Raw genomic sequence first — 25,301 nt, 5'->3', positions numbered from 1 at the left:
GGTTTATGGTTAGAGTTAGAGTTTAGGGTGTAACATTTAGGGTTTAGGATTTTAGGTTCTGGTTTGGGGTTTAAGATTTTAGGGTTATAGTTTGGGGTTTAGGGTTTTAGGGTTCTGGTTTGGGTTTAAGATTTTAGGGTTATGGTTCATGGTTACTCGCCGACGGTGCATGGATCGGCGATGGAGGATGCAATGACCGACACATCTCCCGCAAGCGACATCGCAAGGTTGACTCCCCGTGGCCTATCATTTCATGTGTCGTTCTGCCATCACAATATATTATTTTCCGTTAGAAGACAACTATTGTTTACTATTTTGTGGCCATCTCGTTGTCTTGCTTTAACATTTTATGCAAGGAAGGATAGTTTTTACATATAATTTCATGTGCGTTGTTATGCCATAATGTTGTGGGGCTGAGCGCTAGGATTCAGGGTTGCTCGAAGATTTTTCCATCAATTTCATTGATTGTGAGTCATAAATTTTGCATATGAGATACCCTCGAGGTGATTCTGGAGGCGTTCAAAAGCTCTTAGGGAGTAGGGTTTATGATTTAGGGTTATGGATTAAAGATTAAGGCTAAGGGTTAGGGTTTAGGGTTTATGGTTATGTTAGGGGTGCATGGTGTAGAATTTAGGGTTCTGGTTTGGGGTTTAAGATTTTAGGATTATGGTTTGTGATTTAGGGTTTTAGGGTTTTGGTTTGGGGTTTAAAGTTCTAAGGTTATGGTTCATGGTTATAGTTTGGGGTTAAAGTTTTAGGGTTAGGGTTTAGGGTGTAGGTGGTGAGGTTGTACCCTCGGCAGTGTCCAAGATTATGGACTTAGGTTTTGGAAAAGGCAATGCCCGAAGATTTCGGGAGCGAGATGGCACAAGACGTACCCAGGGTTACGTCCCCGTGGTGGAGGATCGCTACATCCTTCTAGCAATCCAGTATGATCATAGTGTTTACAGGGTACCGCCGTAGGTGGAGTTGTGTCTAGTCTAGTCTGATCTCTATGTTCCTTACGTCTCTGCCTGTTGCGTGTTTCGTACCCTCAAGGGGTGCTCCTGCCTAGCTTTATATATGCAACCAGGTTAGGGTTTACAAGAGTCCTAGTATATTACAAATTGGAGTTAATTTTCTTCTTCCAGCTTTCCTTAGTCAATACTACATGCGGGTCTAGCTTGTCGAGTCCTTGTGCTAGTCCACCTCCATAATCCGCACCGGATATAGAAATAATGAGTACCCGATAGGTCATACACACGTCAGTAGGGTTTGGGGATTAAGGTTCTAGGGTTATGGTTTATGGTTTGGGGTTTAATTGGTTCGGGGTTAGGGTTTAGGGGGTTTTAGTTTAGTGTTAGAGTTAGGGTTTACGATTATCATGACTTGTACATTTTGGCGTCTAGGGTTTATGGTTTTGGGTTATGGTTTGGGTTTTAAGGTTTTAGGCTTATGGTGTTTGGTTCTTGTTTTAGGGTCTAGGTTTTCGGGTTTGGGTTAGAGTTAGGGGTTTGGTTTTTCATGACTTGTACATTTTGGTGTTGAGGGTTTAAGTGTTATGGTTTGGGGTTTAAGTTTATGGTTTATACCAAGGGCTTATGTTTAGGTTTGGAGTTAGGGTTCATGTTTTTCATTACTTTACATTTTGGCATTTCCCCGCTCATTTCTAGGGGCAATATACACTATTTCGGTGGTTGTAGCAAACTGCGTTGGAATTCCCGCCTAGCCTTGTTGCTAGGCTTGCTTATTTTGTGTTATTTACTACCATTCCGTGCCTGTCCCCACACACCATTACTTGATGCATGAAATGAGAGCTATTAATTGTTATTTCATGTGCCATCTAATTCTCTTGGTGGCATGCTATGATACATAGGGCGCGCGTCTCAACATTTCAACATCAATGTCTTCTTCTATGACCCTTAGCTTTTATATATGAGCCTGATTTGATGCGACCCGAGATATGTTGGAAATCTCTATAAAAGTTAAAGCTTTTCCATAATTGCATTCTTTTGTGACCCGTAGCTTCGCGGAATTGGCTCAAACTTGTCGTGCTTTTATGTCCTTATTTTATGCTATAATATATTTATTGCCTATGAATTGCTACGGAAAATCACAAAAAAGTAGTTAGGCCATGATCATGAGAATTTTTGAAGAGTCTTGGTATCATAAGAATATTGTGTGGTTCCGGCAAAAGTAAGGTGTGGGTTTATAAGAGTTGTATCATGGAAGGATTGGCCCACTGCGCTTCTAGTCTAACAGTGAATGCGTTCAATTTGTCCCTGACATATATGCAGCTTTAGAGTTATCTAGGTCGAGCTTTGTAGAGTCCCACCATATCAATCATCGGTTGACACCAATGTGTGTATACAACTACAATACATGGGTTGATTTTGTGATGTACCGGTCTACTTTGGGGCCGGAGATGTACATCGTGAATGACCGAGTAATCCATTAGGGCGACACAAATAGGGAAGTTTCAGGTTTGTTGATTGTTCCGTTCATTATGATGATTCCTTTTCAAATACTTTTTCAAGGAACTAGCGGGTTCTATTCAAGTTGACACATGTAGTCGTAGAAGCCTTATCTTTTTTTTTTTTGAGCTGATGCAACTTCCTATTTAACTTGAAAAAATCCTTACTGTAGGCCTGGACTCGTGATCTAGCTGGAGTGTTGAGTTCCGGAAGGCTCCGCCGGCGAATGTAACAGTGCTTTTTGCCTGGAGTTTGCTGGATCGGTGGTATTCGGTCGTGCGCACCCATGCTTTTATTCCGACCGATTGGTTCTGGAGGGAGCGGCGCGAAGCTCTTTTTCTGTGTCGACATCAAGTGACCGTGGATCCATGATGAAGGTCGGAAGAAGAGAAGTTCATGAAGGCCGGAGGGGAGGACTAGCTAAGGGAGGTTCAAGTCTCCGCGCTGTTGATGGACTTGCTTGGTGTTCCGGGCTTCACAACAGCGGTATGAAAGTGGGGGCGACAACACAGGTGAAGTTCAGAGTCCTACCTTTCAGGGTGAAAACCCAAGGTCTGGCCTTAACTGGTTGTGCCTGGCAATGACCTTGTTGGAGGCATTGTTTTGAGAGCGGGGACTATCTTCGGGGTGAAAACCTAAGATCATTGATCGGGCGACGATGGTGTTACCGCACCTGTTCCCTTCTTGGAGGCGTCGTTTTTGGAGAGTCCGTATTTCAGGTGTTGTCTTGGTGGCGGATGTATTGCTGTTGTTAGGCCCGAGATACTGTAGCGGGACTTTTGTTTCTTAGTTTTCTTTTCTATTTTTGGCTGTGTGCATCCGTAGTGCCATTAGGGTGGTGCGTTGTTGCAGAGGCTGGGTGTATTTGGTATCGTTTTGATATTAATATATTCCCTTTATCGAAAAAAAAGTAGCGATGTATGTGGGACTAATAATGCATTCAATTCATTCGCAAAAAAAAAAAATAATGCATTCAATTATCAACTGCGAGAACATGGAGCTTTGCCTCGATGCGACGATGCCATGCCCGACCTCGAAGGTCGGTGTGACGTGGCTCCAGCAGGCAGCGCTCCATGCATGTCTTTGTGCACATCCTCGTCACAACTCGCCACCATATATACCTACATTTGCGTGCAGTCGCCTACTCCAGTTCCACACCGCTACTCCCAGGCGCCCCTGTCACATCTACGAGTTCGAGGACAAGAGCGGCATGGACGCATGGCGCTACACAAGAAGAGGCGGCAAGCGTGACAATATACGGCGATGTTGCCACCAGCATGTGCCGCGACCGTCGAGGAGCACTCGAACGAGACGCGCTTCTACCCATCGGTCGTGTTGCAGCCGCCTGCGCCGTCCAACTGCCACAAGGCCATATCCTCCAGTCCTCCTCAGTGGAGCGCAACCGTCGGCGCCAGATGAACAACTTCCTCGTCGTGCTCTGATCCACCATACCGCCCTCCTATGCGCAACGAGTACGTACATGCATGGCTACATGCTCCAGTTAGTGGGCGCGCCAGATAAACGACTTCCATGTACGGTGAACATTTCCGTACACCTACGGTATGCCCACGCACACGCATCGGGAGCCACACATTCTCCTACGTTGATAGTCCTGCGTTGATTGTCTGTTCTTCTCTCCTAGCTAGCTAATGAATGGCGCATACCATTTGCTGATGCTGCCAGCAGGGTGACCAGGGATGTACTTGGGGGCTGGAGGCTCAGATGCGGCGACGCGCGCTCATAGCTCCCACCGGCCGGCGCCGCCGTTCACCGGACTGTCACATTCGCTCAATTTGTACAGTTGAAGTTCAATGGCCTAGAACCCCCTTATTCAGAATACAGGTCTATACCGTACACATAGTACACTTGCCTGACAGATACCACTGTCTTGGGCCCCAACGATCGAATTGAAAGCTTGCCAAATTATTAGCTTTCTATGCGTACAGGTCAGTACAAGTACATAAAGCACGTTTGAAAAAAAAGCATGGAGTAGGAAAGTACAGGAAGCTGCGACGTCGTCGAAGCCATGGACGTCCCTGCCTCCCTGGTCACCTCCGCGCACGTCCGTTAGGGCACCTCCAACCGGCGACCCAAACGGACTCGCTGGGCCGTCCGTTTTGAGCCGTCTGGGTGGCTGCGCGGACACGCGGACGGAGCCCGCGTCCGCGTGTTCGTTTGGGTCGCGCGCTGCGCCAAAGCGCGGACGCAACGCAAATGTGAAGAAAATCAGAAACAAAGCAAAAAATGTAAACCTAAACGAAATTTCATTAAGCATATGCCCTATTTTGGGCAAATTTGTACATAAGCCCTATTTTGGGAAAATTTAACTACCAAAAAAGCCCTCTATATGGGCTTTAAAATTAAAAACAAATAAAAAACCCTCTATTAGGGTTTGAGGAGGACGCGGTGGCCGCCGGTGCGCCGCCTAGTCCCTGCGGGCCTCGTCGCCGTCGGCATCGATGATGTCCCCGGGCGGCGAGGCGCTGTTGTGGCTCGATCGCGCCGGGGACTCCGGCCACGGCGACCACAGGGCCTCCTTCCAGGCGGAATGCGGGTCCGGAGCCGCCCGCTGCTCCGCCGCAGCAGCCCGGAGCTGCACCTCCTCCCTGAGGCGCAGCTCCCTCTCCTGCCAGGCGAGGCGCCTGGCAATCTGGCGCCTCTCCTCGTCCGCAAGGCGCCTGGCCTCCTGCCGCATCTCCTCCTCGCGGCGGAGCCTGGCCTCCTCGCGCCGCCGCGCCGCTGCCTCCTCCCGGCGGACCTGCTCGAGCAAGGCCCATGCCTCGGCGTCCTCGACCTTCTGCCGGGCCTCCTCCTCCGTCGCGGAGGTGCGAATGGCCGCCGCGAGATGCGGCCACTTCGCCTCCTCCTCCGCCGCGGACAGCGCCAGAGCGGCGCACAGGTCGGGGTCTTCTTCTTCCTCCGGCTTCGGCAGCAGCAGCGGCGCGGGTTGCACCAATGCCTCGCCGACGCGGTCGGCCTCTCCGAAGTGGAGACCGCCGTGTTTTCCTTCGGCCCGCAGCGCCGGCGGAGGACGGCGGTTGCTGCTGGCCTCGCCGTCATTGGCGCCGGGAGCAAACCGCCATGGCGGCGGTTGCGCGTGCGGAACCGTCGACTGGAGTGGAGTGGGGAGTGCACTGGACAGGGACAGATCCCTCCTAGTCCACATTTAATATGGCGCCCGCTCCCACCGACAGCTGGGCCCAAGGGAGTCGAGCAGGCGAGCAGGCGGACGCGACCGGACGCCGCATGCCATCCGCGGCCACGCAAACCTATCCCAGATTTGGGCAGGGTTTGTGTCGTTTCGGACGCCACGGCCATCCGCTTTTGCGGTGCGTGGCCATGTTGGGCCGCTGATTTGTCCGGTTGGACCCATCCGGAAGCGTGGGCGCGGGATGGGTCGCCGTGTTGGAGATGCCCTTCGATTCCTGGCGAGGTCGCACGAGTAGGAGCATGTGCCAACTCAGTGGCCATGTTCACGTACCTGAGCAACATTTATGCATTGCTCCAACAAAGTTTGCCCTCGCCGGAGTAGCCAGGAGCACAAGGGGACACACCAGGGCACGTCGGTGAGGAACTGCAACAGATACCACTGACTTGTCGTGACAAATACACAGAGTACACGTACCTGACAGATACCACTGACTCACCATGACTCTTCCCGTCGTCGATCGATGCTGCCTCTCCTTACGTGGAAGCTCATGGCGTCGTCCCTGTTGAAGACCACTGCCAACCCACGGCCGAATGGTGAAAGCGTGCCCACCAACCTAGAAAGACAAAATGGGTCAAAAAGTAGGTTCGATTCCTCGCCAGATGCACAACCTCTAGGTTAGTTCAAAGTGTAGTACAACAAACTATCAATACACCGAAAATGAGTAAACATGGATACATAAAATGAAGACATCTTGGATTACCCAAATTGGGACGGATGAATTGTGCTACTGTCATGGAAAAAGTAATATATTTTTGTGTTCAGTTAAGAAAAACAATTTCAGGAAGGGAATTGACAATTTTAAACTTATCTAGCTTTGCATCTTTGAAGAACGCTAAAATTTTCAAATTTTCAATTTTGTTCGGTGCGCCAAGCACTCGAACTAGGGCCATGAACTGCCCGTGAGCTCATCCATTGGGAGATCAAGTGAGACATGCACGGCGTCGGTCTAAGCGAGCACAGAATTGATGTGCACCTTTGGGCGTCGGGTTAGCCGGCGACAGTGGTCAGCCACTCGTCGTGGATGCCGCCTCTCCTCATGTAGATGACTATGACATCGTCCTTTTTCTACACTACAACGACTTGAACGCATGAGCCGAGCCAGAGCCTGGAACTACCATCGTGAGCCCGGCCTGCATGCCGCGCAGCGCAAGGGCGGATCTAGGGCTACGGAGCCGCTTGAAGTAGGCCACGTTTCTTGCCTCCCACCCTCAAGCCGACGGCGCGGGAACCACGTTGGCCTAGAGGCGTGGCACCTGGGCGGCGGCTGGGAAAGACGGTTCCTGCGACGCGGTATCCGGCTAGCGTGGGAACTTAGCTCGAGCGTCTTTAGGAGGCCGACATGGCAACCGGCATAAATGGGTCGTCCATGGTACATCGGTACTGCTCTTCGAGGCAATAAAATGATAGGCAAGGCTGGGCAAAAGATGATATACACCGATAAATGGTTCTAGGAGGCTAGGAAACGATGTTAACCATGGACGTAGTGATGGGAAGCACAGGTAAGCTCCTATTCATTTCCTGTACGACCGTTGTAATATCATCTATCTACCACAAGTTCACTCCTGATATTTAATAGAATAAAGTAACATGGATGTAAGTTGCATCGGCCCGGGATACACAGGCGGTGACAAAGAAAGCCCAGTAGTAAGCCCAATCAAATTTCAGAATAGTTGGAAGGAGAAGGAGTGAAGGACGTGGTGGGATGCAGAGCTTAGTCCCACACCGCTAGTGGACAAAGATTTTCACCTTCTTATAAGGTGGCTTCTCTTGATCCACTTAAATGAGATGAGAAGAGAGAGAGAGAGAGAGAGCTATGCTAAGTGCACACCACATGGGCTACACGTATATAGCGCGTGCGCTCGCGTGAATATTCGCGAGCTCTATGCTAAGTGCACACCACATGGGCTACACGTATATAGCGCGTGCGCTCGCGTGAATATTCGCGACTTAAGACTTTGGACGCTTGGCGACGGCGCGGCTAGTCTAGTCTAGTCTAGTCTAGAAAATATAATGTTTCTTCTGCCGTGATATATTTTTTGCTTTGATCTCATATTTTATTATTCCCCATTGTAAACGAAGTAAATGCTCTTACAAATATAAAATGACACCGGTAAACTTAGAGAAATGCTCTAGCATGCTACTCCTCTGATCGTGTTTAATTGACGTCCGACGCTATATCACTGCATGGTCGAACCTCTTGTTAGAAATCCTATGAGACTGTGGTGTAGGAAAGAAATCCATAAAAAATTTGGAGGGTTAGAATCAAATGATCTCTATAAGAAAAATTTTGGAGGGTTAGAATAAAATTTTGGATTTGGTTATGTGAGTACCATCTTTCCGGGTTTTTTTACAGTAGCATATTTCTGGCATCCTAAATCTTAGTGCTCAATCAATTACAGTTTTGGTTAACATTATAGTTCCTGCCATTCTTTGAATTGCATTTTTCAAAGAGCGTAAAATGCATGATCATGCTCTGCGGAAAGTGCTGCTATATTATTGGTTTTCTATTGGGACATATGGGGCTTCCTTTTTTTAAAACGAAATATAAGGCTTGCTTTCTTCTTGAAGTGTTGGAATAACTTGATAAGGCTTTCATCTAGTTTGCTTTAACTTTCTCTTTGTAGTACACTGAATTGTATGAAGTTCATTGAGTTTTCCCACCAATCCTTTTTTTTGTGATTCCCACCAATCCCTTCTCGTGGTTATTCCACGCTAGAAAAAAATTCCCAAATCGCAAGGGATGGAAGAGCAGGGGAGCTCGGCGTCCGGACCTCAACGGAGCGCGCCGCCGCCTCCATCCCCCGCGACGGCCGGCGTCGACGGATCACACCACTGCCTCCTTCTCTCCAGAGCGCGCCGCTGCCTCCTACCCCCGTGATGGTCGCAGGCCTCCATGGCTCCATCCCGTGCGCCAGCCTTCGTCTACCGCAACGGCCGTCATCTCCATCCCGGGCCCTGTAGGGGCCCAAAACCATCCCCTGCAACACCGTGGACTCTGTCCCATGGCGTGCATGGATTCGAGCAGCTTGGCCGTCCTGACCTTGTTGTAACGGAGTTGCCGGTGAGGCCTCCACCTGTGTTGTAACAGAAGGCGCTCTTCAATCTAACAATCCTTTCCTTCGTCAAGGAATGTATATACTAACCCTTTAAATGGTGAATTTGCGGTGGTTGGATTACAACCTCTTTTGATATGGTGTTAGGACCACACCATGGTAGCCGCTGTGATCGTGAGATCACATCCTAATTGGTATATTGAACTTGTAATGCTTTTGCTTTGTGAATCATGCAAGCTTGTGTTCTTTATGTTGGACATTTTGTGTTGTGAACTTGATCTGCTTGCATGTTAAAACTTTGTTCTTCTGTTTGGTAGAGAACAAGTGGTATGTGATGTACTACAGAGGGTTTCAGGAGTCTACAACTTATGGCGGATGTGTAGTGCACAAGTGATCTATTACGAGAAGATCTCATTCAAATAATATAAGACTAGAGAGGACCGGAAATTCATAACGAAAGATTACTCAGAATTCTTAGGGCAAGAGAGGAACAATATGGAGTTAGGAAGGGTGCATCTTAGATCAGGTTTAGTAGGGTGCATCTTAAATCAGGTTCATTATCATTGTCACTTTCATCGTAATTGTGTATTTGTTGTTGTCCTAAGTGTGTGTGATCACATGTAACATGCAATGTCAGAATTTCTAGATGGTAATCTCACCACATATGCATGCAAGGTTACCGTATCAAGCCTAACGTATTAAATAAAAAACGGCTGTTTGCATCAGCCAAGCCCAAAAACCTTAGACATGGAAAACAAACACACTATCGATGGCCATTGTTGTCAACCGGACTAACTACACAACATGACCTAGTCACATTTTACTACATGCAGTTTCTACCCGGCGTAGATGCAAAAGGACTAAAATCTATGCGAGCAACCAAAGACACATCCTTAGATTCGTGGCAATTACCGCTGAAGAAAACTTCAGCCCACCGTAAGAATAGTACGTACGCACGTGGCACACATTACATATAGCTACTTTTTTTTTTAACACAGATGGGGTCAATGACCCCGGTGGAACTTGCATTACTTAGCTCGTGGCACGTATATTTTACAAGAAGGCCCTTTTTCATCTATTGCCCTAGGAAATCTAACATTTGAAGAAAAGACCATCTTTCTTACATACAACACCCCAGCAGAAAGTAAAAAAGCAATCGAGGACAAGGGTGTCACCGCCACCAGACGCCGGCGAGCTCAAGGCGTTTCCGCCGAGCTCCGAGAGCGGTTTGCTCGAAAGCTCTCGACCGCTGTTCTTCCTGATCGGCTTGGCGGCCTGCCTCCTCACAACGTCGCGGGCGCAGCCGACGGAGGTCAAGGTGGGGCTCATCATCGACGCCGACTCGCCGGTGGGCAAGATCGCGACGACCACCATCCCCATGGCTCTCGAGGACTTTTACGCCGCCGTCGCCAACTCAACCGCTCGGGTTAAGATCCCGCAGCACGACTCCGGTGGAGACGTCGTCGCCGCCGCGTCAGCGGGTATATGCTCCATCTTTCTGTGGTTCCTCATCTCTGGATGCTCATTTGCTTTGAGTCTTTGGCGTTGCGTGCATGGTCTTGATTGCCTTGTGGCGCGCGTGTGCGCAGCGTTGCGGCTGATGACGACGCAGGGAGCGCGCGCCATCCTCGGCCCGCAGTCGTCGGTCGAGTCGGCGTTCGTCGCCGACCTCGCCACCCAGGCCGAGGTCCCTGTGGTGTCCTTCTCGGCCACGAGCACCTCCGTGTCTCCCGCCACGGCGCGCTTCTTCTCCCGCGCCGCGCGAGCGACGCCGAGCAGGCCGGCGCCGTCGCCGCGCTCGCCGCGCACTTCGGGCCGGCGCCGCGTGGTGCCCGTCTACCAGGACGACGACTACGGCGCCGCGTTCGTCCCCTTCCTCGCCGACGCCCTCGCGTCCGCGCCCGCTGAGGTCCCCTACCGCTGCGCGCTCCGGGAGGACGCGACCCCGGACGCCGTGGCCGCGGAGCTATACCGCATGGAGTCCGAGCAGACGCGCGTGTTCGTCCTCCACACGCGCCCTGGGCTCGCGCGCCGCGTCTTCGACGCCGCCGCGGCGGGCGGCATGACAGGGGACGGCTACGTGTGGGTCATCACCGATGGCCTCACGGGCCTCCTGGGCTCCGTCGAGCCACCGCAGGGCGTCATCGGGTTCGCGCCCTACGTGCCCACCACGCCGCGGCTGCGCGGGGTCAAGAAGCGGTACACGCGCGACCACCCGGACGACGACCTCTCGCGCGCCGTCCTAGGCTGCCACGCCGTCTGGGCCTACGACGCCGCGTGGGCCGTGGCCTCCGCGGCAGAGCGGCTCAACGCCACCGACCTGTCGTCGCCACCCGGGCCGGTAAACGGCACGGGCGGGCCGACCGACATCTCGGGGCTCGGGAAGTCCGCATCAGGCGAGAATTTCCTCGGAGCTATCCGAAACGTGACATTCGACGGTCTTGGCGGCAAGTTTGAGCTCGTCGGCGGCGAGCTCGTAGCACCGGCCTACCGCGTGTTAAACATCATGGACGATGGAAAGGAGAGGGGCGTCGGGTTCTGGTCGCCGCTGTACGGGCTGACCCGGCACGTTGGCCGTCGTTCCAACACCACGGGCAGCGAGCTCGCACCGGTGATCTGGCCGGGAGAGTCGTCGGTGCGGCCGAGCGGGTGGGTGCAGCCGACGAACGCGCGGAAGCTGAGGGTGGCAGTGCCGGGGAATGTTTCGGACAGCTACCGCCCGATCTTGCACCTTACCGTGGACCCGGTGACGAACCAGACGTCGGCCGGCGGGTTTGTGATCGAGGTGTTTGAGGCGGCGGTGCGGCTGCTGCCGTACGCGCTGCCGTTCGAGTTCGTCAAGGCAGAGTCGCAGCCCTACGACAGTCTCATCACGGGAGTTGAAATTTGAAAATGGGGTAAGTAGTAGTTACCTAACTTGCTTCTGTACTACCTCGATCTTTTTCTTAATACGGTAGATAAAGATAAGACACTTATTTTTAGACTGAGAGAGTATTAGAAACTTCATATAAATTATAAATGAACTATTTTTTTTGAGAACCCGCAGACTGCGCGTCATTCCATTAAGCATTAGTAGATGAACTACTCTCTTGGATGTCATGGTTTTAGTTCAAATATGATGTTATAGATTAGAAGGGCTAATTTATTTTTATTATATATACCCCATCCGAGTCAACTTATTTTAAATTAGTATGGCTAGCAATAGATCTACACATTCTAATACGGTATTATCTCCATTCCGTAATATAAGATTTTTTAAAGGTTTACATTTCGGAAACAAATGTAGTAATACAAGGGTTGGATCATATTTTTGTGACAAAAAAAACCCTGTAATATTTTATCAACATAAACTGAATATGAAAAGGCATATAAACCGGCAAGTATTTGGACATAAATTTCTTTTTAAAAACCCATATCCATCCCATATAGAGCTTGAATTTTAAAATTTCTGAACTTTATTTTTACATTTCACTTTTTAAATTATGTACCAGTACATTAATTGTAATCTAAATATCCCACATGAGACCTTAAGCTTTACATTTCACTTTTTTAATTATGTCCAAGTACATTAATTGGCTCAAGGCTTATATTTTTTTTAAAAAAATCAAACCAAATAAAGTTTGACCAAACTTTTAGAACAATCTATTAACAAATATAATATTTTATATATACCATACAAAAATATATTTATTATCTATTTAATGATATTAATTTTGTATTTTGCATGTTAATGATTATTTGGTAAAAGTTTAGTCAAACTTGACATAGTTTAACTTTCTAAAAATAATATAGGCCTTAAGTTTTGGGATGTAGGTAGTAATAGTTAGTCGAATATTTTATGCCAGGGATATGCCATTCGATTAAAAGTCAGCATGATCCATTGGATATTGGGCATTGTAATTCTTCATACATCTATCGAACAAATTTCTAGATAAATTACCTTGCCTTTTGTTTTTCTTTTGACCGCGGCCTTGCCCTTTGTTTAATTGTTGCAGACGTTCGATGCCGTGGTGGCGGACATGACCATCACAGCAGATCGAGCGGCCCACGTGGATTTCACGTTGCCTTACATGTCGACGGACATCGCCATGGTTGTACCGTTGCGCTACCAACGGAGCAGCAGCTTCACGTGGTTCTTTTTTCCGAAACCACTCAGCTCCGGTCTCTGGCTTGTCAGCGCCGCCTCTTCACCGGCTTCGTCGTCTGGGCCATCGAACACCATAACAACGGGGAATTCGGCGCCGAAGTTGAGCTCACGCCCTCCAACAGAGGCAAGCTCACCCCCTCCAACAAAGCCGGCACCAAAGGCAAGCTCACACCCTCCAACCAAGCCGGCACCCTCGTCTACTTCGGCTTCTCCACCCTTGTATTGGCCCACAGGGAGAAGCTCACGAGCAACCTGTCGAGGCTCGTGGTTGTCGTTTGGGTGTTCGTCATGCTCATCTTGCGGTCTAGCTACATGGCGAGCCTCACTTCCATGCTCACGGTGCCGCAGGTGGAGCCGAGCATTGCCGACTACCGCGCGCTGCTGCGGGGCACGGACATGGTCGGGGTCATGAACAACTCCTTCACGGGCAGGGCCCTGACCCAATCGGGGTTCCCGCAAGCTAGGATCATGCGGTACACGACCGCGCGGAGCTTCCAGGAGGCGCTACTCAACGGTAGCATCGGCGCCATCATCAACGAGACGCCCTACTTCAATATGTTCCTCGGGACCTACAACGACAACTTCACCATGACCGACCAACGCAACATGACGGGAGGCTTCGGGTTCGCCTTCCCCAAGGGATCGCCGTACGTGACGGATTTATCGCAGGCGATTCTGAAGCTAACCGAGATCAATGAGATCAACAGGATCGAGCGCAAGTGGTTCGGCGACCCCAAAGGCAGTGATTCGCAATTCACGTCCGGAAGACTCAGCTTTAAAAGCTTTCGGGGCCTGTTCCTTATCACTGGCATCACATCTGTCGTTTGTTGCATCGTCCATCTGATCTTTAATCTCGGCAACAACCGCCCGCAACCCATCCAACAAATCACGTCGCACGCTTCTTCCCCCGCTGAGGAGCCCTACATGATCGACATGGTCGGCAGTCCGCACAGTGCATCATACAGGAGCGAGGGGTCAAGCAGGTCAGTGGAGATGGCAGTCCCGTTGACCGATGAGATTGAGCCAGTCGCCAGCAGTCAGAGTGAGGAGGTGGTAGCTCCTGCTCGTCACTTTGACAGCTCGAGGGAATGACAAAGATGCAAGTCCCTAATGAAGTTCCATTCTAGAAGTCTAATACAGTAGAATAATTAATAACAATTGTTTCATCCATGTTTATGTGTCACTAGGAAATTGAGATGACGACTTAAAAGGATTAAGCGCATTAAATATAGCCTATACATTACTAAGATGCAAACGGAAACAACAAGCCAAAAAAAAAGAGGTAAAATACAAGCAATCATCAAAAGAACAATTGGTACCTGCAACAATGTGCAGAGAAGCAACACCACGCAGTGCTCCCTACTCCCTGGTGGTGGAGATGCATGATGTACACTTTGGACTTGGTAGAACTTGATGAAAACTGATGCCAAGGAATGTATATACTAACCCTTTAAATGGTGAATTTGCGGTGGTTGGATTACAACCTCTTTTGATATGGTGTTAGGACCACACCATGGTAGCCGCTGTGATCGTGAGATCACATCCTAATTGGTATATTGAACTTGTAATGCTTTTGCTTTGTGAATCATGCAAGCTTGTGTTCTTTATGTTGGACATTTTGTGTTGTGAACTTGATCTGCTTGCATGTTAAAACTTTGTTCTTCTGTTTGGTAGAGAACAAGTGGTATGTGATGTACTACAGAGGGTTTCAGGAGTCTACAACTTATGGCGGATGTGTAGTGCACAAGTGATCTATTACGAGAAGATCTCATTCAAATAATATAAGACTAGAGAGGACCGGAAATTCATAACGAAAAATTACTCAGAATTCTTAGGGCAAGAGAGGAACAATATGGAGTTAGGAAGGGTGCATCTTAGATCAGGTTTAGTAGGGTGCATCTTAAATCAGGTTCATTATCATTGTCACTTTCATCGTAATTGTGTATTTGTTGTTGTCCTAAGTGTGTGTGATCACATGTAACATGCAATGTCAGAATTTCTAGATGGTAATCTCACCACATATGCATGCAAGGTTACCGTATCAAGCCTAACGTATTAAATAAAAAACGGCTGTTTGCATCAGCCAAGCCCAAAAACCTTAGACATGGAAAACAAACACACTATCGATGGCCATTGTTGTCAACCAGACTAACTACACAACATGACCTAGTCACATTTTACTACATGCAGTTTCTACCTGGCGTAGATGCAAAAGGACTAAAAATCTATGCGAGCAACCAAAGACACATCCTTAGATTCGTGGCAATTACCGCTGAAGAAAACTTCAGCCCACCGTAAGAATAGTACGTACGCACGTGGCACACATTACATATAGCTACTTTTTTTTTTTAAACACAGATGGGGTCAATGACCCCGGTGGAACTTGCATTACTTAGCTCGTGGCACGTATATTTTACAAGAAGGCCCTTTTTCATCTATTGCCCTAGGAAATCTAACATTTGAAGAAAAGACCATCTTTCTTACATACAACACCCCAGCAGAAAGAAAAAAAGCAATCGAGGACAAGGGTGTCACTGCCACCAGACGCCGGCGAGCTCAAGGCGTTTCCGCCGAGCTCCGAGAGCGGTTTGCTCGAAAGCTCTCGACCGCTGTTCTTCCTGATCGGCTTGGCGGCCTGCCTCCTCACAACGTCGCGGGCGCAGCCGACGGAGGTCAAGGTGGGGCTCATCATCGACGCCGACTCGCCGGTGGGCAAGATCGCGACGACCACCATCCCCATGGCTCTCGAGGACTTTTACGCCGCCGTCGCCAACTCAACCGCTCGGGTTAAGATCCTGCAGCACGACTCCGGTGGAGACGTCGTCGCCGCCGCGTCAGCGGGTATATGCTCCATCTTTCTGTGGTTCCTCATCTCTCGGATGCTCATTTGCTTTGAGTCTTTGGCGTTGCGTGCATGGTCTTGATTGCCTTGTGGCGCGCGTGTGCGCAGCGTTGCAGCTGATGACGACGCAGGGAGCGCGCGCCATCCTCGGCCCGCAGTCGTCGGTCGAGTCGGCGTTCGTCGCCGACCTCGCCACCCAGGCCGAGGTCCCTGTGGTGTCCTTCTCGGCCACGAGCACCTCCGTGTCTCCCGCCACGGCGCGCTTCTTCTCCCGCGCCGCGCAGAGCGACGCCGAGCAGGCCGGCGCCGTCGCCGCGCTCGCCGCGCACTTCGGCTGGCGCCGCGTGGTGCCCGTCTACCGGGACGACGACTACGGCGCCGCGTTCGTCCCCTTCCTCGTCGACGCCCTCGCGTCCGCGCCCGCTGAGGTCCCCTACCGCTGCGCGCTCCGGGAGGACGCGACCCCGGACGCCGTGGCCGCGGAGCTATACCGCATGGAGTCCGAGCAGACGCGCGTGTTCGTCCTCCACACGCGCCCTGGGCTCGCGCGCCGCGTCTTCGACGCCGCCGCGGCGGGCGGCATGACAGGGGACGGCTACGTGTGGGTCATCACCGATGGCCTCACGGGCCTCCTGGGCTCCGTCGAGCCGCCGCAGGGCGTCATCGGGTTCGCGCCCTACGTGCCCACCACGCCGCGGCTGCGCGGGGTCAAGAAGCGGTACACGCGCGACCACCCGGACGACGACCTCTCGCGCGCCGTCCTAGGCTGCCACGCCGTCTGGGCCTACGACACCGCGTGGGCCGTGGCCTCCGCGGCGGAGCGGCTCAACGCCACCGACCTGTCGTCGCCACCCGGGCTGGTAAACGGCACGGGCGGGCCGACCGACATCTCGGGGCTCGGGAAGTCCGCATCAGGCGAGAATTTCCTCGGAGCTATCCGAAACGTGACATTCGACGGTCTTGGCGGCAAGTTTGAGCTCGTCGGCGGCGAGCTCGTAGCACCGGCCTACCGCGTGTTAAACATCATGGACGATGGAAAGGAGAGGGGCGTCGGGTTCTGGTCGCCGCTGTACGGGCTGACCCGGCACGTTGGCCGTCGTTCCAACACCACGGGCGGCGAGCTCGCACCGGTGATCTGGCCGGGAGAGTCGTCGGTGCGGCCGAGCGGGTGGGTGCAGCCGACGAACGCGCGGAAGCTGAGGGTGGCAGTGCCGGGGAATGTTTCGGACAGCTACCGCCCGATCTTGCACCTTACCGTGGACCCGGTGACGAACCAGACGTCGGCCGGCGGGTTTGTGATCGAGGTGTTTGAGGCGGCGGTGCGGCTGCTGCCGTACGCGCTGCCGTTCGAGTTCGTCAAGGCAGAGTCGCAGCCCTACGACAGTCTCATCACGGGAGTTGAAATTTGAAAATGGGGTAAGTAGTAGTTACCTAACTTGCTTCTGTACTACCTCGATCTTTTTCTTAATACGGTAGATAAAGATAAGACACTTATTTTTAGACTGAGAGAGTATTAGAAACTTCATATAAATTATAAATGAACTATTTTTTTTGAGAACCCGCAGACTGCGCGTCATTCCATTAAGCATTAGTAGATGAACTACTCTCTTGGATGTCATGGTTTTAGTTCAAATATGATGTTATAGATTAGAAGGGCTAATTTATTTTTATTATATATACCCCATCCGAGTCAACTTATTTTAAATTAGTATGGCTAGCAATAGATCTACACATTCTAATACGGTATTATCTCCATTCCGTAATATAAGATTTTTTAAAGGTTTACATTTCGGAAACAAATGTAGTAATACAAGGGTTGGATCATATTTTTGTGACAAAAAAAACCCTGTAATATTTTATCAACATAAACTGAATATGAAAAGGCATATAAACCGGCAAGTATTTGGACATAAATTTCTTTTTAAAAACCCATATCCATCCCATATAGAGCTTGAATTTTAAAATTTCTGAACTTTATTTTTACATTTCACTTTTTAAATTATGTACCAGTACATTAATTGTAATCTAAATATCCCACATGAGACCTTAAGCTTTACATTTCACTTTTTTAATTATGTCCAAGTACATTAATTGGCTCAAGGCTTATATTTTTTTTTTAAAAAATCAAACCAAATAAAGTTTGACCAAACTTTTAGAACAATCTATTAACAAATATAATATTTTATATATACCATACAAAAATATATTTATTATCTATTTAATGATATTAATTTTGTATTTTGCATGTTAATGATTATTTGGTAAAAGTTTAGTCAAACTTGACATAGTTTAACTTTCTAAAAATAATATAGGCCTTAAGTTTTGGGATGTAGGTAGTAATAGTTAGTCGAATATTTTATGCCAGGGATATGCCATTCGATTAAAAGTCAGCATGATCCATTGGATATTGGGCATTGTAATTCTTCATACATCTATCGAACAAATTTCTAGATAAATTACCTTGCCTTTTGTTTTTCTTTTGACCGCGGCCTTGCCCTTTGTTTAATTGTTGCAGACGTTCGATGCCGTGGTGGCAGACATGACCATCACAGCAGATCGAGCGGCCCACGTGGATTTCACGTTGCCTTACATGTCGACAGACATCGCCATGGTTGTACCGTTGCGCTACCAACGGAGCAGCAGCTTCACGTGGTTCTTTTTTCTGAAACCACTCAGCTCCGGTCTCTGGCTTGTCAGCGCCGCCTCTTCACCGGCTTCGTCGTCTGGGCCATCGAACACCATAACAACGGGGAATTCGGCGCCGAAGTTGAGCTCACGCCCTCCAACAGAGGCAAGCTCACCCCCTCCAACAAAGCCGGCACCAAAGGCAAGCTCACACCCTCCAACCAAGCCGGCACCCTCGTCTACTTCGGCTTCTCCACCCTTGTATTGGCCCACAGGGAGAAGCTCACGAGCAACCTGTCGAGGCTCGTGGTTGTCGTTTGGGTGTTCGTCATGCTCATCTTGCAGTCTAGCTACATGGCGAGCCTCACTTCCATGCTCACGGTGCCGCAGGTGGAGCCGAGCATTGCCGACTACCGCGCGCTGCTGCGGGGCACGGACATGGTCGGGGTCATGAACAACTCCTTCACGGGCAGGGCCCTGACCCAATCGGGGTTCCCGCAAGCTAGGATCATGCGGTACACGACCGCGCGGAGCTTCCAGGAGGCGCTACTCAACGGTAGCATCGGCGCCATCATCAACGAGACGCCCTACTTCAATATGTTCCTCGGGACCTACAACGACAACTTCACCATGACCGACCAACGCAACATGACGGGAGGCTTCGGGTTCGCCTTCCCCAAGGGATCGCCGTACGTGACGGATTTATCGCAGGCGATTCTGAAGCTAACCGAGATCAATGAGATCAACAGGATCGAGCGCAAGTGGTTCGGCGACCCCAAAGGCAGTGATTCGCAATTCACGTCCGGAAGACTCAGCTTTAAAAGCTTTCGGGGCCTGTTCCTTATCACTGGCATCACATCTGTCGTTTGTTGCATCGTCCATCTGATCTTTAATCTCGGCAACAACCGCCCGCAACCCATCCAACAAATCACGTCGCACGCTTCTTCCCCCGCTGAGGAGCCCTACATGATCGACATGGTCGGCAGTCCGCACAGTGCATCATACAGGAGCGAGGGGTCAAGCAGGTCAGTGGAGATGGCAGTCCCGTTGACCGATGAGATTGAGCCAGTCGCCAGCAGTCAGAGTGAGGAGGTGGTAGCTCCTGCTCGTCACTTTGACAGCTCGAGGGAATGACAAAGATGCAAGTCCCTAATGAAGTTCCATTCTAGAAGTCTAATACAGTAGAATAATTAATAACAATTGTTTCATCCATGTTTATGTGTCACTAGGAAATTGAGATGACGACTTAAAAGGATTAAGCGCATTAAATATAGCCTATACATTACTAAGATGCAAACGGAAACAACAAGCCAAAAAAAAGAGGTAAAATACAAGCAATCATCAAAAGAACAATTGGTACCTGCAACAATGTGCAGAGAAGCAACACCACGCAGTGCTCCCTACTCCCTGGTGGTGGAGATGCATGATGTACACTTTGGACTTGGTAGAACTTGATGAAAACTGATGCCAAGGAATGTATATACTAACCCTTTAAATGGTGAATTTGCGGTGGTTGGATTACAACCTCTTTTGATATGGTGTTAGGACCACACCATGGTAGCCGCTGTGATCGTGAGATCACATCCTAATTGGTATATTGAACTTGTAATGCTTTTGCTTTGTGAATCATGCAAGCTTGTGTTCTTTATGTTGGACATTTTGTGTTGTGAACTTGATCTCGCTTGCATGTTAAAACTTTGTTCTTCTGTTTGGTAGAGAACAAGTGGTATGTGATGTACTACGAGAGGGTTTCAGGAGTCTACAACTTATGGCGGATGTGTAGTGCACAAGTGATCTATTACGAGAAGATCTCATTCAAATAATATAAGACTAGAGAGGACCGGAAATTCATAACGAAAAATTACTCAGAATTCTTAGGGCAAGAGAGGAACAATATGGAGTTAGGAAGGGTGCATCTTAGATCAGGTTTAGTAGGGTGCATCTTAAATCAGGTTCATTATCATTGTCACTTTCATCGTAATTGTGTATTTGTTGTTGTCCTAAGTGTGTGTGATCACATGTAACATGCAATGTCAGAATTTCTAGATGGTAATCTCACCACATATGCATGCAAGGTTACCGTATCAAGCCTAACGTATTAAATAAAAAACGGCTGTTTGCATCAGCCAAGCCCAAAAACCTTAGACATGGAAAACAAACACACTATCGATGGCCATTGTTGTCAACCGGACTAACTACACAACATGACCTAGTCACATTTTACTACATGCAGTTTCTACCCGGCGTAGATGCAAAAGGACTAAAAATCTATGCGAGCAACCAAAGACACATCCTTAGATTCGTGGCAATTACCGCTGAAGAAAACTTCAGCCCACCGTAAGAATAGTACGTACGCACGTGGCACACATTACATATAGCTACTTTTTTTTTTTAAACACAGATGGGGTCAATGACCCCGGTGGAACTTGCATTACTTAGCTCGTGGCACGTATATTTTACAAGAAGGCCCTTTTTCATCTATTGCCCTAGGAAATCTAACATTTGAAGAAAAGACCATCTTTCTTACATACAACACCCCAGCAGAAAGAAAAAAGCAATCGAGGACAAGGGTGTCACCGCCACCAGACGCCGGCGAGCTCAAGGCGTTTCCGCCGAGCTCCGAGAGCGGTTTGCTCGAAAGCTCTCGACCGCTGTTCTTCCTGATCGGCTTGGCGGCCTGCCTCCTCACAACGTCGCGGGCGCAGCCGACGGAGGTCAAGGTGGGGCTCATCATCGACGCCGACTCGCCGGTGGGCAAGATCGCGACGACCACCATCCCCATGGCTCTCGAGGACTTTTACGCCGCCGTCGCCAACTCAACCGCTCGGGTTAAGATCCTGCAGCACGACTCCGGTGGAGACGTCGTCGCCGCCGCGTCAGCGGGTATATGCTCCATCTTTCTGTGGTTCCTCATCTCTGGATGCTCATTTGCTTTGAGTCTTTGGCGTTGCGTGCATGGTCTTGATTGCCTTGTGGCGCGCGTGTGCGCAGCGTTGCAGCTGATGACGACGCAGGGAGCGCGCGCCATCCTCGGCCCGCCGTCGTCGGTCGAGTCGGCGTTCGTCGCCGACCTCGCCACCCAGGCCGAGGTCCCCGTGGTGTCCTTCTCGGCCACGAGCACCTCCGTGTCTCCCGCCACGGCGCGCTTCTTCTCCCGCGCCGCGCAGAGCGACGCCGAGCAGGCCGGCGCCGTCGCCGCGCTCGCCGCGCACTTCGGCTGGCGCCGCGTGGTGCCCGTCTACCAGGACGACGACTACGGCGCCGCGTTCGTCCCCTTCCTCGTCGACGCCCTCGCGTCCGCGCCCGCTGAGGTCCCCTACCGCTGCGCGCTCCGGGAGGACGCGACCCCGGACGCCGTGGCCGCGGAGCTATACCGCATGGAGTCCGAGCAGACGCGCGTGTTCGTCCTCCACACGCGCCCGGGCTCGCGCGCCGCGTCTTCGACGCCGCCGCGGCGGGCGGCATGACAGGGGACGGCTACGTGTGGGTCATCACCGATGGCCTCACGGGCCTCCTGGGCTCCGTCGAGCCGCCGCAGGGCGTCATCGGGTTCGCGCCCTACGTGCCCACCACGCCGCGGCTGCGCGGGGTCAAGAAGCGGTACACGCGCGACCACCCGGACGACGACCTCTCGCGCGCCGTCCTAGGCTGCCACGCCGTCTGGGCCTACGACACCGCGTGGGCCGTGGCCTCCGCGGCAGAGCGGCTCAACGCCACCGACCTGTCGTCGCCACCCGGGCTGGTAAACGGCACGGGCGGGCCGACCGACATCTCGGGGCTCGGGAAGTCCGCATCAGGCGAGAATTTCCTCGGAGCTATCCGAAACGTGACATTCGACGGTCTTGGCGGCAAGTTTGAGCTCGTCGGCGGCGAGCTCGTAGCACCGGCCTACCGCGTGTTAAACATCATGGACGATGGAAAGGAGAGGGGCGTCGGGTTCTGGTCGCCGCTGTACGGGCTGACCCGGCACGTTGGCCGTCGTTCCAACACCACGGGCGGCGAGCTCGCACCGGTGATCTGGCCGGGAGAGTCGTCGGTGCGGCCGAGCGGGTGGGTGCAGCCGACGAACGCGCGGAAGCTGAGGGTGGCAGTGCCGGGGAATGTTTCGGACAGCTACCGCCCGATCTTGCACCTTACCGTGGACCCGGTGACGAACCAGACGTCGGCCGGCGGGTTTGTGATCGAGGTGTTTGAGGCGGCGGTGCGGCTGCTGCCGTACGCGCTGCCGTTCGAGTTCGTCAAGGCAGAGTCGCAGCCCTACGACAGTCTCATCACGGGAGTTGAAATTTGAAAATGGGGTAAGTAGTAGTTACCTAACTTGCTTCTGTACTACCTCGATCTTTTTCTTAATACGGTAGATAAAGATAAGACACTTATTTTTAGACTGAGAGAGTATTAGAAACTTCATATAAATTATAAATGAACTATTTTTTTTGAGAACCCGCAGACTGCGCGTCATTCCATTAAGCATTAGTAGATGAACTACTCTCTTGGATGTCATGGTTTTAGTTCAAATATGATGTTATAGATTAGAAGGGCTAATTTATTTTTATTATATATACCCCATCCGAGTCAACTTATTTTAAATTAGTATGGCTAGCAATAGATCTACACATTCTAATACGGTATTATCTCCATTCCGTAATATAAGATTTTTTAAAGGTTTACATTTCGGAAACAAATGTAGTAATACAAGGGTTGGATCATATTTTTGTGACAAAAAAAACCCTGTAATATTTTATCAACATAAACTGAATATGAAAAGGCATATAAACCGGCAAGTATTTGGACATAAATTTCTTTTTAAAAACCCATATCCATCCCATATAGAGCTTGAATTTTAAAATTTCTGAACTTTATTTTTACATTTCACTTTTTAAATTATGTACCAGTACATTAATTGTAATCTAAATATCCCACATGAGACCTTAAGCTTTACATTTCACTTTTTTAATTATGTCCAAGTACATTAATTGGCTCAAGGCTTATATTTTTTTTTAAAAAAAATCAAACCAAATAAAGTTTGACCAAACTTTTAGAACAATCTATTAACAAATATAATATTTTATATATACCATACAAAAATATATTTATTATCTATTTAATGATATTAATTTTGTATTTTGCATGTTAATGATTATTTGGTAAAAGTTTAGTCAAACTTGACATAGTTTAACTTTCTAAAAATAATATAGGCCTTAAGTTTTGGGATGTAGGTAGTAATAGTTAGTCGAATATTTTATGCCAGGGATATGCCATTCGATTAAAAGTCAGCATGATCCATTGGATATTGGGCATTGTAATTCTTCATACATCTATCGAACAAATTTCTAGATAAATTACCTTGCCTTTTGTTTTTCTTTTGACCGCGACCTTGCCCTTTGTTTAATTGTTGCAGACGTTCGATGCCGTGGTGGCAGACATGACCATCACAGCAGATCGAGCGGCCCACGTGGATTTCACGTTGCCTTACATGTCGACAGACATCGCCATGGTTGTACCGTTGCGCTACCAACGGAGCAGCAGCTTCACGTGGTTCTTTTTTCTGAAACCACTCAGCTCCGGTCTCTGGCTCGTCAGCGCCGCCTTCTTCTCTTCACCGGCTTTGTCGTCTGGGCAATCGAACACCATAACAACGGGGAATTCGGCGCCGAAGTCGAGCTCACACCCTCCAACAGAGGAAAGCTCACCCCCTCCAACAAAACCGGCACCAAAGGCAAGCTCACACCCTCCAACCAAGCCGGCACCCTCGTCTACTTCGGCTTCTCCACCCTCGTCTTCGCCCACAGGGAGAAGCTCACGAGCAACTTGTCGAGGCTGGTGGTTGTCGTTTGGGTGTTCGTCGTGCTCATCCTGCAGTCTAGCTACACGGCGAGCCTCACTTCCATGCTCACGGTGCCGCAGGTGGAGCCGACCATCGCCGACTACCGCGCGCTGCTGCGGGGCACGGACATGGTCGGGGTCATGAACAACTCCTTCACGGGCAAGGCCCTGACCATGTCGGGGTTCCCGCAAGCTAGGATCATGCGGTACACGACCGCGCGGAGCTTCCGGGAGGCGCTACTCAACGGTAGCATCGGCGCCATCATCAACGAGACGCCCTACTTCAGTATGTTCCTCGGGACCTACAATGACAACTTCACCATGACCGACCAGCGCAACATGACGGGAGGCTTCGGGTTCGCCTTTCCCAAGGGATCGCCGTACGTGACAGATTTATCGCAGGCGATTCTGAAGCTAACAGAGAACAATGAGATCAACAGGATCGAGCGCAAGTGGTTCGGCGACCCCAAAGGCAGTGATTCGCAATTCACGTCCGGAAGACTCAGCTTTAAAAGCTTTCGGAGCCTGTTCCTTATCACTGGCATCACATCTGTCGTTTGTTGCATCGTCCACCTGATCTTTAATCTCGACAACAACCGCGCGCAGCCCATCCAACAAATCACGTCGCACGCTTCTTCCCCCGCTGAGGAGCCCTACGTGATCGACATGGTCGGCAGCCCACACAGTGCATCATACAGGAGCGAGGGGTGAAGCAGGTCAGTGGAGATGGCAGTCCCGTTGACCGATGAGATTGAGCCAGTCGCCAGCAGTCAGAGTGAGGAGGTGGTAGCTCCTGCTCGTCACTTTGATCTTCTCGCCGCGCACTTGGGCTGGTGGTACCTCCTGCTGCTGCTGACAGCTCTGTAGAGACCATTCACCTAATCTAGACGCCTCTCCTAAAAATACTAGTGCCAGCTGGCGGAGACGTGCATTAACTGGAGCGCGTGGGCGCAAACTCATTTGCGCGCGCGGGTACGTTCCACTCCACCCAAAGAATGATCGAGCGCACACATATCACGTCGAGTACGCCGAAGAATGATCGCGCACGGTTCTGTCGCGCGGTGGTAGTACTCTCGCGACATTTCCTTTGTCTTCTTTTTTTTCCCTCAAAAAATGCTACTCTCGCGCGCGCGGGAGGAATCGGATC

The 25,301-nt window shown here is 50.3% G+C and overlaps 3 pseudogenes; all 3 read left to right on the top strand.

Moving 5' to 3' along the window:
• Positions 1–5,298: 5,298 nt before the first annotated feature.
• On the top strand, positions 5,299–13,956 carry LOC124657055 (annotated as a pseudogene).
• Positions 13,957–15,222: 1,266 nt separating this feature from the next.
• Positions 15,223–19,465, top strand: LOC124657053 (annotated as a pseudogene).
• An 896-nt stretch (positions 19,466–20,361) lies between these two features.
• LOC124657052 lies at positions 20,362–24,865 on the top strand (annotated as a pseudogene).
• Positions 24,866–25,301: the final 436 nt, after the last annotated feature.

The sequence above is a fragment of the Lolium rigidum genome, chromosome 5 (assembly GCF_022539505.1).
Source record: "Lolium rigidum isolate FL_2022 chromosome 5, APGP_CSIRO_Lrig_0.1, whole genome shotgun sequence".
Classification (NCBI taxonomy): domain Eukaryota; kingdom Viridiplantae; phylum Streptophyta; class Magnoliopsida; order Poales; family Poaceae; genus Lolium; species Lolium rigidum.
This window is presented reverse-complemented; position numbering and strand designations above follow the sequence as displayed.